Raw genomic sequence first — 7,160 nt, forward strand, 5'->3', positions numbered from 1 at the left:
CACAATATACTACACAACACACAGTTCTGCTATTTCTGCTTTATTCTGTCTTCTGCCTTATCTGATAGTCATACTGATATCTGTTCTGCAGTTATGGGTGTATGCCTACTTTCCTAGGCTTGCCCCGGTACCCGATGAGGAGATCCCGCTCGGCGTCCCCTTCTCTCATCGCTTCGACGTGCGATGTGTGCGGAGACCACGGGAGTCTCTTACTTTCTTCCGCCGATACTTTGACACCATCACCGCCGCGGAGGTATGTTCAACTTTAGAGTTTATTATCATTTTGGCTTTGCTTCGCACCGTATATTTTCAATAACGGTAGATAATAAACTGCATTTAATTTTCAGATCACCTGGCAGCCCTGGGCTCCGTTACCGATTGTGGTGAGGGATCATTATGAGGGCGTAGAGGAGACTGCCCGTTGTCGGATCGTGTTGGAGGGCCCAGTCTGTCGGGCTTGGTACCTGGGCGAGCGCTTCTTGCGTCAGACCCTGGGTTTATTAGAGCAGATAGTTCCGGGTCCACCTCTTACACATATGAGGCATACGGAGAGGTTCTCTCTTGAGCAGATAAGGGACTTCACCGTTGGCTGGAGTGAGGAGCATCACAGAGGCGAGGGCGACTACGCAGAGTACGTCCGGACCTATATTATGAGACCTTTGAGCGGTGGTCGCTGAGCTGAGGGGGAGAGGCCAGCGGCACCGGCAGCTGGAGCAGGAGTTGGGGCTGGAGCGGGCACATCGAGGAGGGCTCGAGTGCGTGGCAGGAGCGGAGCTCAGGGGGGACGGGGGACTGGCTGGCCCGCCTTACGCATGGTACTGTCATATAGAGGGCAGGATGGGGCGACCTACCAGATCCCCTTTGCTCCTCCCCTGGCTGGTCATGAGTTAGCCGGCATCCCCGACTTGCCTCCGGTATGTATTACTTCATTTTGCATCTTGCATCTGTATTTCATTTCAGTTTATTTGACATTCCGCGGAATACTGATGTATCTTACACTTTTGCAGGCGTCCTCTGAGTATACCCGGCAGTCCGTGGAGCTGAATGCCTCCATGATGGGGATGCTACAGCGGACCTTTGACCTCGTGGCCCTCTACAGCATTCCGGTATGTTCTTCTAACAACGGTCTCAAACCATTCATAAGCTGATTTACATAATCTGATGCACGACACAACACCTGACACGCTGATCTCACAGCATCTGATACACTGCATACACTGCATTCTGCACTGTAGTCTGCTCTGATAAACTGCCCACGGCATTCACACACTGTATACTGCATTCTACACTGATAAACTGCTCACGGCATTCTTACACTGTACACTGCATTCTGCACTGATACACTGCATATACTGTATTCTGATGTATTTGCCCTTTATGATTTTCAGCCTCCCTTCCAGATCCCTCCGGTAGGTGGTGCTCCGGCTGGGCCTTCTTTTCCTGCTCGAGGAGGGCGTGGAGACACTGCACGTCCTCGTACCAGGGGAGGGCGTACTCATGTCGGGAGTAGTTCTCAGGCGCCGACCCCTGATGACGATGATGATGATGACGATGATGAGTCTGAGGTAGAGGCAGAGGCCGGGTCATCTGAGGAGGCTGGAGATGACTCAGACTCAGGCTCAGATGGCGACGCTGATGATGCTCCTGGACCTTCGTCCAGGAAGAGGGCGAGGGCAGATCCCAGGGCCCGAGACTACTGAGGATGACCCAGATTGCTGCTTTTCTTCTTCTTCTTTTTTGTACTTTTTATTTTGTTGGTAGTTAGATTACCTTGTACTGTCGCGGGCAGATTTTTTTTGTTTTCCTCAAAACTTTGTACTTAAAAAAGATTATGAAATGAACAAACTTTTTGTTTAAAAAAGTGTTACATTTACATATCTCATGTATTGCATTGCATCACATCATGTTACACCTCAATGTAAATGGAATTGATTTGTGGTCTGAATGTTGAACACTTGGATTGTGATAACAAGGTAACCGAACCAAGTAATAGCAAAGCAACCCATACAAACCACTGCTTAACCTGAACACACGGCCCATACTCTGCTAAGGATTAATCTGCATACAGCCCATAACACAGCATTTGGTTCATTTCGCACACAGCAAATCCTGAACAAACAGCCCAATCTGGCAAGACGGACTACGGAGGTGAAACCAGCTGGAGTTGGAACACAATCAAATATAGAGAATGGCACAGCATTCTAAGTATAAACGATTTTTTGAACTTAAATAAGGGTTTTTCAAACCCGGGCATTGAGCCTACAACTGGATACAGCGGAGAAGGACTCGACAAAGGTACAGGACCTAAACACAACGAGACACGCTCGGGAAAGACTAAAAACAAAAGACGAAACCTACAAATCAAAAAGACACGACACACAGACGCGTCAACGAAGACGGGGGACCTCAATCACGAGGAGCCAGTTTCTCTGGGTATTGTTTCCCACCCTTTCTGATTTGTGATTCTCACATCGCTCGGCCCTCAGGCTCGGTTTTTCTCTCAAAACCCTTTGGCTCGCTTTTTCCTCTCAACTTACACCTCTCTATTCTTTATTCTCTCATTTTTCATCCCTCCCCAGGGTGATTGATGGATAAATAGGAAGGTGTGGGTTCATGCTCAACACCGTTAGCTCACGGCTATTTCTTCTGGTGGGTAGAATGCCCTTCTGGCAAGTATGTTGACGACGGGGGGAAGACAGAGTGCCTGACTCAACTGTGCCCCTAGTTCATCATTTTGAGCATTTTTTGTTTTTGCTTTCTACTAAAACAGTTTGGATCAAAATGAGAGTTAGATTAACATACCTGTTCGATTTTTGATTTGAAAATCATGCGAGTCAGGCTATGAGCGCTGAAAATTTTCCTTTTTGGGTCCAAGAAAATAGTCCAGTTTCGGAAAATGGAATAGTTTTCGAGAAAATAATCAACCTCAGTAAAAATTTTCAAAAACTACTTTGCAAACAGTCAATGCTCAACGAGCATGGAACTTACTCTTTGAGATGCGCAACCTCGGATCGGAGGCAATGGAAAATTGCCCCTGGTTTGAAGGGGGTGGATGGCAACGGAAAGTTGCCCCTGGTTTGAATGGCGGCTTGCGACGACTCGTGGCAACGGAAAGTTGCCCCTTGTTTGGATGGTGCCGCAGCAGTCCACGGACAATCTTCATTGGCGGTGGTCAAACTCTTGGATATAGAGATGACGAAGACGGTTATAACAAATATATGGACACAGTCATCTTGGAAGGTGTTGGCAACTGGACTTTGGGATGAGATCGAAACCATTATATGGACTGAGACGCTATGAAAGCGTTGGGGGCTGGACTTCAGAATGAAGTTGCCTACGTATCCCAAACATGGGAATCAAGCCACACGTAGTTCCGGTTAAGGTACACTCGGGTATTTTAACCTTCACTTTTCAGGCTCCAATTTTTGCCAAGGTGCCCGATGCGGGTTTTCGACCTTGCGAGCTTCTTTTCATTTTTTTTTTCTTTTTCTTTACTCTTTTTCTTTTCTCCTTTTTTGCATTTCCTTTTTTTCTTTCTTTTTCTCTTTTCTTTTGTATATTTTTTTTTTGCTTTTTTTTGTATTTTTCTCTTGCTCTAACTTTTACCTGGGCCGCCCTTCCGGGTTTTCGGCCTAGCGAGCCTCTCAAAGGGTAAAAGTCTAACAAGTCCATGCCAGACGGTTTTTTTTTGAAGTTGAAGTCTCTCTGTATCTAGGAGAACGGCTGTTGTAATGATTTGCAGAAGAATCCATCATGGTTGCTCCACGAGCTTCTTTTGGTGAGATCTGATCTTTTGATTCGGCTTTGGTGCCTTTTGTTCGAGGGCTGCTGCTGATCTGGCCATACAGACCTTGCATGACGTTTGACCGTTGAACTTTATGAACGGGTTCAAGGTTCGAAACGGACGGGTTGAATCTTGAGGCTGAGAGCGATCCTAGGCTGCACAATCTCAAGAGCGATCCCACACAGGTCTTTACAAGGCCGTGTAAAACATTTGTTTTTGAAAGTTTTTAAGAAAGCGACAAATCGCTCGCGCTGAAGATAGTGTGGAACCAATCTGGATCAAGCCAGGATCCTTTCCAGTACTCACGCCTACAAGCATGATTTCATTCATAAAAGGCTTTGCATGTTTCTCTTTCTCTCAATTCGATCAAAGTTTTGCAAAACCAGAGGAATTTCTTCCTCTTCGTTTTTATCACCGCAGTGTTCAAAAAGGGTTTTTTGAAAAACTTAGGTTAATGCAATGAGTTTGGTGCGCAGGAGAGCAGGCGAGATGTACTGTCAGCCCAATCAAATCCTCTGGCACAACTAACTTATATTGAAAGCAAGCACGAAAGTGAGATAGCAACAGCTGTTTCATTCAGATTTGTTGGTGTAACTGGCCCCTCGGCAGAAACAGACTCAAAAAACAAAAATAGGTAATTACAAGACGAAACGGTGTTCGGGACAACAACCCCGGAATCACCTGGTATTCTATACAAAGGGGACTGACTCACTACAACAAGACTGACCCTTAAGCAAAAAGACTGACTCAAGACAAAGAGACAGACTCAAAACAAAAGACCGACTCGATACCCAAGCCAGAATTTACAAAGCTAGTATTCACAGATGCTCAAAAATGCGTGCCAGATGCCACATCCAAAATATACCAAATGCCGCCCGCAGGTGGTTCACTTTCTGATTACATACTTGCAGTATCTGTGTCCTCAAAATCCAATAGCTGGGTGGTAACGGACTTGGCTGAGGTGGGCGGGAGGATAACCTCGTTGTCAATCAAATCTTGCACCTCATGGCGGAGGCGGAAACAATTGTCGGTTGCATGGCCTGTCTGCTGGTGGTACGCGCAGTACTGAGCAGCATCATGCGTAGCAGGGAGATTCTTCGGGAGAGGCCGAAGCTCCAAGGGTTTAAGGTGTCCCCTCTCGGCAAGGATCTGAAGTGCCTTGGACAGAAGCATGTAGAGAGCATGAAAGGTCCTGCGCCCTCGGGGCAGGTACTTTGGAGTCTGAGCGTTCTTACTGGCCGCACAAGCAAAAGGGTCGGCAGGCGCTGCCTTAGCTTTCTAATCTTTCCCGGGTGCAGGGGCGGGAATAGGAGAAACTGTTCTGGCATGACGGGGCCTATCCCGATGTTCCGACTGACTTGAACTCCCCTCAGGTGGAGTGGGGAAGGCATCCTCCATAGTTTTTGCCACAACTGCGGATACCTGTTGCTTGTTCAACCCCCCGGCTTTCAAAGCCTCGACTGCCCATAGTAGTTGTTCAATGGGATCGGCATCTGCCTTCAGTTTGTCTTTTCCTCTGGCCTCAGCCTGATCGAGGGTTTGGGTTGATGTTGATATGTCATTACCATAGCTGGAGGCCATCTCCGGTTGGCTAAGTTCAATCACAATTCGCCGTAACAGCGGGGGCTCCTGGGGTACAAAACTCCTGGCATATGGTGCGGCTGGAGGTGAAGCTGACATTCCGTAGGCGAGATCCGCCACAGACCTCTGGAGATCACCTATCATCCCCATTAGTTCAAATGTAGTAGGCTCGCGAGCCTGGTATAGCTGGGGGGCCCAGATCGGGTGCGCAACAGGCGACCTGGGTGGATGTGGCATATCTATATTGGTCTCACCTTGTAGAGTGATCCCTTGCTCTAATGCAGCTGTCATAACCACGATCTCTTCGGAATTCTGCGTCATCATAAGTCCTGCCTCGGCAAAAGGGGAGCACTAGCTATTCTGTACCAGCTGTCCGAACTGAAAAAGACAACAAACAGCATTTCTGCCCAAACAGATCAAACGCGGGTGTAGCTGAACAACTGCACTCTGCTACTGATCACTGTTCCCCAGAAATCACTGTCCCCAAAACTGAACTCGATACCCGCAGATAACTGGTTTCTTAACAACACTGATACTGGTGCCCTCGGGCCAGATATTCAAACTTGCAAACTAATATGTACTTTCCCTGTAGAGATACACTCTAAAGCACATAGCAAGTAAAGATAGCCAAAACACCCCTATGTTGGGGTAAGGTTTCCCTGTCCTATTTTGTCAGGAGCTAGGGTTTTACTACGCACGCAGTAGTCTTGAAACAACCTAACATCGGGTAAGCAGCCTGTCCTAACTTGGAATGGTCACTATGGATCCGAATATGCACTAGGTCGAATGGTCGAAAAGGGTGCCCCAGTGAAATCGGGGTTTGTGTTCCCATACTGTCAGAGCCCATAACCGGTCAGCCTTATGGTCATGCCTTGACAAGACAAGCCTCCGGCAAACCGTTCAGGAATGGCAAATGGCAAACATTGCGTTCCTAGGCGCACCAATGCACATGCAATGCAAAGAGACACATAAATGAAATCAAAATAAGATTTCACGAGTACGAGTCCAGCTCTCTAAATATCCCCAGTAGAGTCGCCAGAAACTGTAGACGCGCGCCCGCGTGCGGGGGCCCCGCTACTACAGTTCGGACTCGATTTTGTTGTTACGGTTCTTAATCTTGAACCAAAGAGTCCAAATCTGGCAAATCGTTTAGAGAAAACAGATTTTTGAAAAGAAGTGCCAAACATGGACTGCTTTGCCAGATACAGAGTCGCCATCTAAATATTTTTTTTATGGGGGAATTTAGGAAACCCTGACTCAGTGCCGAAGGCCACATGTCCGTCATCACCAGAGTTGCCTCGGCTCGGGAGCTAGGGTACGATTGGGGAAGGTCAGCTATGAGCACCCCCTCTCGCCCGATCCGAAGATCGGCCTCTACTAACCGTGATATCCGTTTTTGAAAACATTATGTGTTCTTATTCCATTTATTAGCCTAGAATTACTATGTTATGCGCACAACAAAGAATTATAGACTAGGTTGCCTAATTTGGAAATAAGCATCGCATATCCGTTTGTCTTGAAAAAAATGTTTTGGAATTTGCTACTCGTAAGTAGGCTAAAACACAGATTTCAATGAGTGTTTCCAACTCAGACAATCCAACCTTCACCCACAGGCATTCAAACAGTTTATCACATAAGCATCCAGCCACATGGTAAGCATGCTGTCATGATAGCATTCACACACATGAGATATGCTAAAGCGCAAATACTTACATCGTACTCCGTGCCCAAACAATAAACTAGTTAGCAAACATGCGTGATCCTAGTTCATTTTCAAATGTGTAATGCAACACAT

The sequence above is a fragment of the Camellia sinensis genome, chromosome 1, assembly GCF_055761805.1.
Source record: "Camellia sinensis isolate YWXY chromosome 1, ASM5576180v1, whole genome shotgun sequence".
In the NCBI taxonomy this organism is placed as follows: Eukaryota; Viridiplantae; Streptophyta; class Magnoliopsida; order Ericales; family Theaceae; genus Camellia; species Camellia sinensis.